This window comes from Lepus europaeus, chromosome 8 (assembly GCF_033115175.1).
Source record: "Lepus europaeus isolate LE1 chromosome 8, mLepTim1.pri, whole genome shotgun sequence".
NCBI classification, from domain to species: Eukaryota; Metazoa; Chordata; class Mammalia; order Lagomorpha; family Leporidae; genus Lepus; species Lepus europaeus.
Genome location: NC_084834.1, coordinates 62,406,715 through 62,419,748, shown reverse-complemented (window position 1 = coordinate 62,419,748; position 13,034 = coordinate 62,406,715). Strand labels below are relative to the sequence as shown.

The 13,034-nt window shown below is 37.8% G+C and overlaps 1 protein-coding gene and 1 pseudogene across 1 annotated transcript in view; both read right to left on the bottom strand.

Moving 5' to 3' along the window:
• Positions 1 to 13,034, bottom strand: part of NDST4 (N-deacetylase and N-sulfotransferase 4) — a 271,710-nt gene that overhangs the window by 180,536 nt on the left and 78,140 nt on the right. The gene's annotated exons all lie outside the window — the stretch shown is intronic.
• On the bottom strand, positions 6,480 to 6,942 carry LOC133765564 (ATP synthase F(0) complex subunit C2, mitochondrial-like; annotated as a pseudogene).

Genomic DNA, 13,034 nt, shown 5'->3' with positions numbered 1-13,034 from the left:
TCTTCATTAGGAGAAACTTTCTTTATATATATATATATATTTTTTTTGACAGGCAGAGTGGATAGTGAGAGAGAGAGACAGAGAGAAAGGTCTTCCTTTTGCCGTTGGTTCACCCTCCAATGGCCGCCGCGGTAGCGCGCTGCAGCCGGCGCACCGCGCTGTTCGATGGCAGGAGCCAGGTGCTTCTCCTGGTCTCCCATGGGGTGCAGAGCCCAAGGACTTGGGCCATCCTCCACTGCACTCCCTGGCCACAGCAGAGAGCTGGCCTGGAAGAGGGGCAACCGGGACAGGATCGATGCCCCGACCGGGACTAGAACCCGGTGTGCCGGCGCCGCAAGGCGGAGGATTAGCCTAGTGAGCCGCGGCGCCGGCTCTTTATATTATTTTATTCCTAGCTTTCTAGCACAGAAAAAGGAAAACTACTGAGATATGCTTCCTAAGCTGCTAAGAGATAGGTACATGTGTCAAGTAAATGGTAATATTACCAAACGTTCATAAATCCCAGCACTGCATCCTGTTTCAAAGTGCCTGAGTCATGTCCTGGCTACTCAGTTTCCCATCCAGCTTGCTGATTAATGCATATCCTTGGAAGAAGCAGGTAATTACTCAAAGAATTGGGTCTCTGCCTTCCATGTGGAAGACCTGAGTTCTGGGCTCCTACTTTCAGTCTATCTCAGCCCTGGTTGGAAGTGAATCAGTAGATAAATGCTCCCTCAGTCTTTCTCTCTGTCTCTCTGCCTTTCAAATAAAGCATAAATAAATAAGGATAATTTTTAAAAATCCCTGCAGAGTATAAAAAAGCTCACTCTTTTCATTGTTCAATGACAGTAGAAAATAACCTACCATGTTGCTGTCCAAATAATATGAAAATATTAATGTAGATATTACATCCAAGGAAGTCAATTCATTTGGTTTTATATACTAGTTTTTGTGGGACTTAAATTCTGATAACATAGCAAGACCTTTTAGAGAAGGAATGGAATGTTGTTTATCTTCATAGTTGTTACATAAGCAAGCATGCGCAAAGTCTTATCCATAGTACAGGTCCAGCAGGTGTTGGGTTGACAAGAATATTCCATTAGCTTACATAATGCACTCAGAAAAACATGATTCATTACAAAACATTATATAAGTGATGTTCTTTCACCCACTTCAACTATGAAAATCTTCATTTAATAGCACTAATAAATTAATTAAATTTATTTCTTTTTGAAGAGGATTAAAGGGTTTATTGGAAATTCTATACTTTAGAAATTGTTTGCAGCCTATGATATACAGGCATATAGAAGTTGTGATGACCATCTTCAGTTTCCTTCCACTGATGATAATTTAATGGAATCTCTTTGTTTTGGACTGGATTCAGATGCTCAGAGTATCCAGGAATTAATCATTTCCATCAGTGACTCTTAACACTTTCCTGTTTTCCCGTCACATCTACTCTCACAATTTTTTTATTTGAAATTTTGTATTTATAAATATTTATAATATTTATCTCATAAATTTTTATTTATTTGAAATTCAGAATTGCAGAAGGAGTAGGAGAGAAGGAGAAAGGATTTTTTATGTACTGGTTCACTTTCCAAGTAGCTGCAATGGTCAGGGCTTAGCAAGGCGGAAGTCAGGAGCTATGAACTTCATCTAGGTTTCTCATGTGGCTGGCAGGGCCCCAAGCACTTGGATCATCATCTGAGGCTTTCTCAGGCCCATTAGCAGGGAGCTGAATTAGAAATAGAGCAGCCGGCGTACAAACTGGCACCCATATGGTATGGCAGCGTTGCAGGCAGGGGTTTTACATCTGTGTCACAATTCCAGACTGACTCTTCACAGTTCTTGCAACTGACCACCATGCTCAGTGTTTGCTTTCCTAAATTTACATTGCCACTTCCTCTGTATCCCTAAAGTGAGCATCCTCTATCCACAGCCTTTTCTGGAGATCAGCTTTTTCTTGCTTGCTGTGGGTATGATAGAAGGTTTTTAAAAACTGTTTTAATGGGAGGAATCACTTCCAGCTTAGAATCCAACTTGAAAATGGATTCCCCAAAGTGCAGAGATGCAGAGGTCATGGCTCACACTGTGCAACCCCATTAACTATTCCCTGGGTAGCAGACACTCTGGACTAGTGCACACCTCAGGAAGGCCTTATGGGAAAAAGTATTTTTAAAGAAACCAAAACAACAACAACAAAAAAAGTAGGCCCCGGGCAAGAATTATAAGCAATTTCATAAGTGTTGGAATTCACCATTTTAAGCCTCATTGCTCTCAGATACATCATCAAAGCGACACTGCTGATAGAAGAAATCCTATTTTCTATGTTTTTGCAATCAGAGATTTTTCTTCTTTAACTTGCTCTCAAACTTCATCAACTGAGTATTTTATTATTATTATTATTTTTGGCCTTGCAGGAGAAGAAATCTCTTTTAGAGGCCTGGGATTTAAATTTCGCTTACCCATCTCAGAGGAGCCGCCTCATCCACCACCTCCTAACAAGGCATAGTTTGCAATACCCTCCATCATGTGCCCTAAACTTCAGGTCAAGTTGAGAATGTATCTCATTTACCTCCTGTTGCTATCTAAAACTTCATGAAGGCAAGTTCAATAGATCTTTTGATTGTTGCTCTATCACCTATGATGAAACCAATTTCTGGTTTGTACTTAGTATTTAATGTATATTGTAAAAGAATATGAAATCAATATATCTAACTATGATTTATGTATTTTGTCAAGATATTTAATATTTTTTTGCTATTTCCAGTCATGTGTTGCCTAATGTTTCAGGCAAAATATAAAGTACTTCAAACAATTCATGGTAAATGGAAATAAAAGTAAGCATATTTTGATGCAAAAGTTTAAAATTCATGCAGTTGTTTTCATAATTACATTTCCCATGAACTTTAAAAAATATATATTTTTTATATTTGCTATTTGAGTGGCAGAGTTCAAGAGAGAGAGAAATAAAGCATTCTCATTGGAATGGCCCAGGACAGATTGGGCTGAAGCAAGGCTGAGAATGAAATCCAGTTCTCTCACATGAGTGCCAGAAATCCAGATACTTGAGCCAACAACACCACAACTTGGGTCTGCATGAGCAGAAGCCTGAAGTCAGAGGATAGCCAGGTATCGAACCCAGGCATTCCAATGTGGGCAGTGACTGCCTTAACCACTAGGCTAAATGTCAACTCCCTCATTAAACTTCCTGAAGATTTCTCATAATATGATTGAAGTCCCATAGGATTAGAATGGATCTGCAAAATTCTTATTGCCTAGTGATAGTCATAATAATATTGTAATGAGACATATTACTCACATGTTTGTGGAGTTGTCAGTGTAAGCAAACTATTGTATTGCTAGTTGTATAAAAATATGACACATAAAAATATAACATGTATATAATAAACAACCATATCCAATATATAATACTTGATAACAAATGATTATGTTACTGGTTTCTGTATTTAGTATCGTTTGTTTTATTGTATTTTAGAGTGCACTTCTACTTCTATAATAGTTTACTGTAAAACATTATGCATGGGCCCAACACTGTGCCATGGTGGGTTAAGCTGCTGTCTGCAGTGCCAGCATTCTGTTTGGATGCCAGTTCAAGTTCTGGCTGCTCATCTTCTGACACACCTCCCTGTTAATGTGTCTGGGAAAATAGCAGAGATACTTGGGCCCCTGCACCCACATGAGAGACCTAGATGAAGGTCCTGACTCCTGGCTTTGGCCTGACCCAGCCCTGGCTGTTGTGGACATTTGGGGAATGAACCAGCAGATGGAAGACTCTCTCTCTCTCTCTTTATGTAACTCTTTCAGATAAATAAAAAATCTTAAAAAACTGTTTGCATGTTACAGTTGCAGCAGCCTCACACACTCCGAGTTTCTACATCTTTTGATTTTATCAAGATTGTGATCTAATAAAAGAGCAAAGCTTACACATTTAAATAATAAATTTTATAATTTTTATTTTTATTTATTTTAAAGGCATAATAACACACATATGTGTATTCACACACACATACACACACACATGCTCAATCTTCTATTCACTGGTTCATTCCTCAAATGTCTACTACAGCCATGGCTAGCAAGGAGTGAAGGGCCAGGAACTCCATCCAGCTCTCTCACATGGGTGCCAGGAACCCAGCTACTTCAGCCATTATCTGCTACCTACCAAAGTGAGCATTAGCAGGAATCTGGATTGGAAGTGAAGGTGGAACTCTATTCATGGGAGTCCGATATGGGATGTAGGCATCCCAAGCTGAAGCTTAACCCACTATACTACAATGTTCACTCCAGTGATTGCTTAGAAGCTATATTTTATCAATTCACTTCACTTATGAAATATCATGGCAGCTACACCATCTGACATTAAAAAGAACTTACCTGTTATTCCAGTTAAAAAATAAAATAAGGGTAAAGTTAATTGTCATAAATTACAGAAAAGGTGAGAAAATCATATCTTCATTTTAACATTTTGTGTTTTCATAGTGATTTAATCTTTCATTTTCCTTATAAATTGCCTCATGAGAATATCTACTTCTTAGAAGACAGCTAAGAAATCAAATATCTGCAGAAATACACTAATGGTGACAAATCATAACACTACAAATGATTTTAAGATAACTTCAGCCACTTTCTATGTATGCAGTCAGAGCTGTATTTAAATGACAGATTGCCAGTCCTTTTGAAAGGAAAACAAAATGAAGCAAAAGAAGTCCAAAAGTACTTAAGGAAGAAAACTAATGATCTGTCTTCTACAGCAGCAGTCCATAGTCCTTGGCATGACAATAATATTCATATAAAATTATTTGCCTTTCTCCATCTTTCCTGTTCAAACTTTGTGTGTCCCTCAAAATGTACATCTTTACTGAAGCCTGCATTGAGATTCTCAACTCAATATATTCCTTGATTGTCTTAATTGATTTTGGCTTCTATAAAATACTATATAGGGCAGTTTGTAAATAACAGATATTTATGTCTTTTAATTCCGGAGGCTAAGAAGCTCAAAACAAGGCAAAGGCAGATTTCGGATCCAGCAATGCTACTCTCTTGTTCATAAATGGCATTTTCTTTTATAATTTGTTTTTTTACTTAAGAGACACACAGAGACCTCCTTCTGGTTCTCTCCACAAAATGCCCACAATGGCCAGGGCTTCTAGGCTAGACATAAGCCAGGAGCTGATAACTCAGTCCAGATCTCTTTGTGGTAGCCCAGACCCAACTACTTGGGTGATCACCAGCTGACTCAGGTTTCTTATGTGGGTGACAGGGATAGAACTATTCAAATCATCACCTGCTACCACCATGGGTACACATTAGCAGCGAGCTTGAATTGGAAGTAGATAGGTCTTGAACTCAGGAATTCTGATATGGAATGCAGACATCCCAACAAGTGACATGGCCGATTTGTCAAATGTCTGCCCCCCACAGATGATAATTTATGTCTGTGCTCTCAAATGACAGAGAGGGTAAACCAGCTCCCTAGGGCCTTTTTTATAAGAGCTCTAATCCCATTCAAGAATGTGTCACCCTTACAACCTATTTATTTTCCCCAAAGAACCCATCTTCTAATATCATCATCTTAAAGCTCAGGTTTCAAATATGAATTTTTGAAGAAAACAGATATAGCGTTGATTTTCTTTTTGAATGGTCATTTTTATTTTTCCTCTCAATCATTCATTCCCCTTTCTACTGGTAAGCTACCTTGATTTTTCTACATTGTACCGTCCAAAGAGAGAACATGCATACAATTGAGGATAGTCAAGACTGTCTCCCAGGAATTTAATTACTCAGTGCAATGACTCAAAGATAGATTGGTTAGAGCAGATCAACCCAACAGAGTGAAGCCCTAAGGAGCATGGTCATTCATTTGTTTTCCCTGCCTAGACTATCAGAGTTGACTCTACTCCCTATTCTAAGTTCTTTTTTCCCTCTGCTTTGCATACAAATATGTGAGCTGTCCTACACCTTTCAATAACTTGATTTGTCTTATGAGTCTGATACAACTTGATTGTCAACGAACAACGAAGTGATTATTCGATAATGTTTGGTATACAGTAATTTTGTGCTCTAGGATAATTGTTATATATTAACATATATAATTAATATACAATTATATATTAATATATAATTACTATATATTATACTGTGTGTATAATAATCAGGCAAATTTGTTTAAGGCTCAAAGCAAGTAGTAAGCTTTATATGTTGTACTTCTTTATAGACTGGGCATTTACCAGTTGCTTAATAAATATTGTTAAAATAGTATTTTGTATTTAATTATAATTTAGAGTTTTCAATTTACTTCATAAATGAACTTGTTTTCTTTATTAAGATCCTATAATATAGTATTTATTTTTCTTCCCTCTTTTAAACCCTGAGCCAACCACTTTCTCCAGGTTACCTTGGAAAGTATAGGGAAAGGAATGGGCAAGGCAGATGAGGCACAGAAGAAACAACTGTGGGAGTTGGAGATGCCTCCTTTACATGGTGAAGAGGGTGAGAAGGGCCACCACCAGGAAAAAGAGCCCTGTGGCCTCTGAGAGGGCAAAGCCCAGAACCACACTGAAGAGCTGCTGCTTCAGAGTACGGTTCCTGGCATAACCAAAGATGTGGTACCAATGCAGTTGCAATCCCAGCCCCAGAACCAGCCACCCCAATAGTGGCAGCCCCAGACCCAAAAACTTGGCTGCTGTGTCAACGACCCTTGAGATGGCACTGGTTTGGAAGCTGCAGCTCATGACAGGTGAGATCAGGGGACATGGGATGGCCAAGCTGCTCAGGAGCTCACCTATCAGTGTCTTTTGTCTTTTGAGTACCACTGCAGACTGGCCAGCTCAGCAGCTGGAAGGTGCTCCTGACTAAGGAGAGGGTAGAGACAATGTTGGAGCAGGCATACATTGTTAGGGTGTGAGGGGCTGTAGCAGGAGAGCTGCTCCCTGTGCAAAGAAGAAAGGGAGGGACTTAATTTGTTTTCATAGCCATGGTGTTCACGTTCCCAGGGAAAGTAGTATTGTCGTGTGTGCCTAAAGGGAGCTTAGCAAATACGAAAGAGCAGGGACTGGGTGAGATGAGAATTCTATTCTATCATTTAGGGATTCTGTCAGTTCTTAATGTTCATAGAGTCTCTCCATTCCTCCTTCAAAGAATAAATAGATAATTTCATCAGATATTATGTAAACATGTAAAGTAGTATTGCAAAACCATGACTAGGCCTTAATAAGTATTAACTATAGGTAACCATCATTTTATATATAAAGAAAATGAAGCAGAAAATATTTAAATGGATGTTGCCTGTTTGCATAGTCAGAAAATGGCTGAATGATGAAGAATCCCATGTCAGGGTCTTTTTACCACTGGACAACTGCACTTTTCATTTCAGCAAAACGGCTCCCCCATTCCTTTTTTTTTTTTTTTTAATTTATTTGACAGGTAGAGTTATAGACAGTAAGAGAGAGAGACAAAGAGAAAGGTCTTCCTTCTGTTGGTTCACTCCCCAAATGACCGATATGGCTGGCACTGTGCCGATCCGAAGCCAGGGGCCAGGTGCTTTTTCCTGGTCTCCCACGCGGGTGCAGGTGCTCAAGCACTTGGGCCAACCTCTACTGCCCTCCCGGGCTACAGCAGAGAGCTGAACTGGAAGAGGAGCAACCGGGACTAGAACCCAGTGCCCATGTGGGATTCTGGCACTGCAGGCAGAGGATTAACCAAGTGAGCCAAGGTGCCGGCCATACCCCATTCCGTTAAGATGTGTGGCGTCTTTACTTCTAGAAATTACATAACTCTCCATTTCCCTAGCTCCTTAACTCTAATATCTTAATTTTTTTTAAATTATTAAAGCAAGAAACATTTTAGAATCTTCAGTTTATATCTAGGAAGTGGATGGTTTTCCCAGTACACGACTCAATTTTCAGCCCTTTAGGAAGTGAAGAGTTTGCTGCTGGCACTTGGAAATACTTTATCTCCTTAGCTTTCAGTACACTACACAGTGAATGCAGAAGGATGCTTTCTGAACTCTGGCTGATGAAAACCATAGCTATTTGTCATTCTGTAAGTAAAGCTGACCCTGAGAGTGGAATTGGTATAAATATATCTTCATCTTGCTGCTCGTCACAAGAGCCAATCCCTTCTTGATCAACCCCAAATCACAGTTCAAGTTGAACGTATAATAGAAAGCTATTCTACTATAACATATATATTAGTTCAGTGAGTTGTACAAGAGATACATGGTGTTTTCTTAGTACTTAATATTTCATCCTTTTCAGAGTTAGTTAGGCAAAAGATCCTAGGCTTGTTCCTAAATTGGTGATGCTGGAAAAAGTGCAAAAAATTTCAGCTACTTCACAAATTGAAATGGTTACAGCTTAGTTTTCACATGATCATGGTTGAATTCACAAGGCTGATTGTTTTTCGAACTTACCATAGTGCAAAAATGTTTGCTTTCATTTTAACAAGGATGCAATTCTTTAATTTTAAAATCCTTCAACTGAATTTAGTTGCTAAAATTGAATTGCTTAAATATTTTAATTTACCACTAATGTTATAAATATTATTCAATACCTATTATGTGTTTGACATTGGAACACCTAAAAAGAAAAATAATTCATTTAAACTTCTTGGATCTATTGTTTACTATTTGTTGAAGATGTATTGTGTTTTAAATACTGGAGATACAATAGAAAACAATAAAAACAAATGGCAGTTCTTTCATGCTTACATTGTAATTAAGAAGACAGTCTACAAACCTAATAAATGAATTACCTAATGTCATAGTGTTTCATAAGGTAAGGTATGACTGGGCCTCCTGGTAGTTGTAGCAGGTATTCCTAAGGAAGTGAAATTAGAGCAAAGTTTTGAAGCAGGTGAGGTCATGAGCTGTGGGACTATTTGATAGAAGGAGCAAGCACCACAGAAATCCTAGTGGAAGAATAGGTCTGCGATGGTTAAGCAACAGCTAGAAGGCTGTATGGCTGTGATTGAGAGTGAGTGAAGAACAGTGGGATATAGTCTTTGTCCTTATTGAGTTCACAGTCCTGGAGAGTAAAAGACACGAATATTAAACTGTATAGTACAAGGTTTTATGTTTTCACAGTGTATTAAGTATAAACAAAGTTTTGGTAAAAGAATGAAGATTCCCCATCAGAAGTGACCTAGCAATCAATGAGATCTGATTGTTCTTTCCAAGTTAGCTATAAGACGGATGGGCAGCCCAGAAAGGAGGAGACAGAAAGGGGCAGAAAGAAACGAGTACTATTTGTGGAAGACATGGAGAGATGGCACAACAACATGGACTCAGGAGACTCAAAGATGCTCTACATGACTGATTAGAAAAGGAGACAAAAAGGATGATGAGGGAGCCTGTGTTGTGGCCTAGCAGGTAAAGCAAACATCCCATTTGGGCACTGGTTCATGTCCCAGCTGCATAGATCCCTGCTATCCACCTGGGAGACCAGCTCTGGTTGTTGCAGCAATCTGGGGAGGGAACCAGCAGTTGGATGATCTCTATGTTTCTACCTCTCTCTCTATAACTCTGACTTTCAAATGAAATAAATATTTTCAATAAAAGTGATGATTGGTTTTTGGTCAAGATTAAACAATTTCAATTTCATCCCCATAGTAACAAGATGCCATTGAAAATCTTTAATCAATAAAATGATGAAGATCTTTCAGGGAGTATTGGTTGCAAATGAACTGAAATTAAAGCAGCAGTGGAATCCTACGGGAAAACCAGAACTGGGAAAGAAGTAGGAGTAAACACAGGAGCTATGGTAGAAGCTGAATTAATGGGTTTGAACAAAGTCTACAGATTGAATATGTAGAGTAATTAAAGTAGAAGGTCAACTATGGAATTCTGGGTACACTTAGTTATGAATAAATAGAAAAATGAAAGCAACAAAGGAGACAGAAAGCCAAGAAACTGGTACAAAAAATAAAACATAGGGGCCAGCACGGTGGCATAGTAGGCTAAGCTGCTACCTACAATGGAGGCATCCCATGTGGGCACTGGTTCAAGTCCGAGCTGCTCCACTTCTGATCTTGCTCCCCGCTAATGGCCTGTGAAAGCAGCGGAAGAGGCCAAAGTTCTTGGGTCCCTGAACCTAAGTGGGAGAACTGGAGAGGTTCTTGGTTCTTGGCTTCAGATCTGCTCAGCTTCAGCTGTTGAGGCTATTTGGAGAATGAGCCAGTGGGTGGAAGACCTCTCTTTCTGTCTCTCCCTCTCTCTGTAACTCTGTCTCTCAAATAAACAAATAAATCTTGAAAAAAAAAAACACCTTAGTCATAGTAATAATAGAACAATGGATGTTATCAAAACTCAAAATTTTGAGAGTTTTAAAACAACCAGTTTTTATTGATTATTTACTACATGCATTTTTTACCCTAGTAATGGCATTTAGTGTCACAAGTTAATTCTTATATGGAATGAACTGTTTTAATGTCCTATTTTATGTCTCAGGAAATGGAGATATCAATAGTTAAGTTATACTTGTTGAGCCAGACATGGGTATTAGCAGTTTATGTGGACAAAATAATTTAATTTTCACTGTTGTGCTGTACAAAACAGTGTTATTATCACTTCATTTTACTAACATTATAAATGAGGCAAAGGTTATAACACACAGTCTGACTTCACATTCCAAGCTTGTCTCTTATATTGCTGTTTTGGTGAAATAGTGACATAAGTATGTGCTTTTATTTTCATAATAGGAATGTTACTGGGGAATAATAACTTGGAGTGATGATGGCAAGAAATGGACTATGACATATTGAAAAGTTAAGGAGAAAAGCAAATTGCACATTCAAGAGTGAATGTGATCAATTAGATGCTAAAGATATACATAGTTTAAAAAAGAGAAGATTTGGAGGGGCATGTTTGGTTGGTTGGCTTTCCTCTGTATATTTAACAGGAAAGCAAGGTTAGTTGAAAACCCCATCCCATGAGGGAATGATGATGACAAGAAGGATGGAAAGGATCAGTGGAGCAACTTCCCAAAGATGGTGGAGAGAAAATTGATAAAAAGCACAGGTAATACTTTGCCACACAAAACAAACAAATAAGCAAATAAATAAAAGCATCTCATTAACTAGCATTTACTGAGATGCTAAAGACAAGAGGAAAAGTCAGGGATTTATTCTGTTATTTCTCAGTACATAAATGCAACTATGGCAAAGCCTATCTGCCAAGGTTCGTACTTGGACTCTCTTTTACATTTATTCTGAAAGAATTTAGGGCCTGGAGAAAAGCTGGTTCAGTTCCTGAGTTGATCTTGGAATTCAAGTAGTTCAAGGGCGTTGAATTAACTTTTAAAATGACCACAGGATGGGTATTAATGTCAATTATTTCCTTTGCAATTAGAAAAAAAGGAAATAAAAAGATTGGGGAATGACTTAAAACTCAGTGAGTCTCCCAAAGTCCTCAGACCAGGGAGGTAATTTCTAAATTGACCACCAGAATATCCTCAGAGGAATTATGAGCTCCAATAGATCTTTCTGGATGGACCAAATGTGAAAACTTATAAATCCACAAATTTCAGTACTATTTAAAATTACAGAACTTTTATCAAATACACATCAAATGCTTTATCAAGAGAGGTAACAACATCCTTATAGCATAAATACACCATTATTTTCCATTAGCTACAGCTGCTAGTTATTTCATAGTCTTTCATGATGAAATGATTTTGTGTTTTATAAGTGAGTAAAATCATTGTCTACGTGCAGGTCTGTGATTCAGCATTGTTGAAGATTCTCCTTTTATCCAGATACTGATTTATAAATGAATTTTTCTATAGTACAACCAAAATTTTTAGTGGCCATCTTGACTAGAGGTGTTTTTTATTTGCTTTTACTGAATTCACCTTCTAAATTTATCTGGCAGTGGTTAGTGGCAGTTACATTATGATTATCTTTTAAAGATACAAGGAACAGCATTTTAGAGCTTACACACAGACAGTTTTACAGTGGACCAACAAGAGTAGTTATCACAGCAAACTCAGTTAATCAGGCTCTCAGCAGTTCTAGTATGCGTGGGCTGACACACAGGGTTGTCAGATGGTGCACCATGATTTCTGAGGTGGACAGAATTTGCCTATGAGCCCGCCCATATATTTCAGACCTTCAGATGCTTTGAGATGAGGTCACAGCCATTTCCTTGATCTTTCAGTGCTTTACTAAATAATTCACTAGAGTAACCGCACATAAGAATTCCCGGGGGAAAACGCCTCATAAAACTCACTGTATTAAGCACTTACTTGCTACTAAAATACCTTTTCTGGATAAATGAGCCATTGATGTATAGCACAGTGCTGTTAATATGCTGTAGTCTATTTAAAAGTTTGATAATTATTTCACTGAGAATAAACAACTAAAAAGAGAGATATTCAAATTAGGGAAAGACTTGTGACTGTACTCTCTTCTCTGAAAGAATACTAAAAAAGTACTAAATATTAGTATTTTTATAAAGTTTTTGAGATGTAGTTCTATTGTCTTGTCATTGTGCTGCATTTCGCCTTGCAAAATAGCTATACAAGGGATGAAATTCTGTCAGTTGCAGTAAAATGGATATAACTGGGGGGCATCATGTTGAGTGAAATAAGCCAGATGCAGAAAGACAAATAAAATATTTCATTTGTGGCAGCTAAAATAAAGACAAAATCAAAAATAAAAACAAAAGCAAATAAAAATCTCAATATATACCCAGACTATTGAGGCTGGAAGGGTGAGGAGCATAAATGAGGGGTCTGGAAATTGGTTATTTTTTTATTTAATAAATTAGCTTCTTGAGGATATAAGAGTTTTTAATTTTTAAAATTAGTATAATACATGAAGTCTCAAATTCCTAACATAATACACCTCTATTAACAAAAAATGCATGTTAAGAACTTACACATAGTACAGGATTTTTGTGACTTTGATGTTAAATGTTTGAGTGAATAGAAATTTGGGATATCGGGTATGTGAAGATAGCATATATACACTTACTCCTTCAACCAGAATACAATTTTCATTTAGACTACTTCTAAAGTAAAATTTCTAGGTAT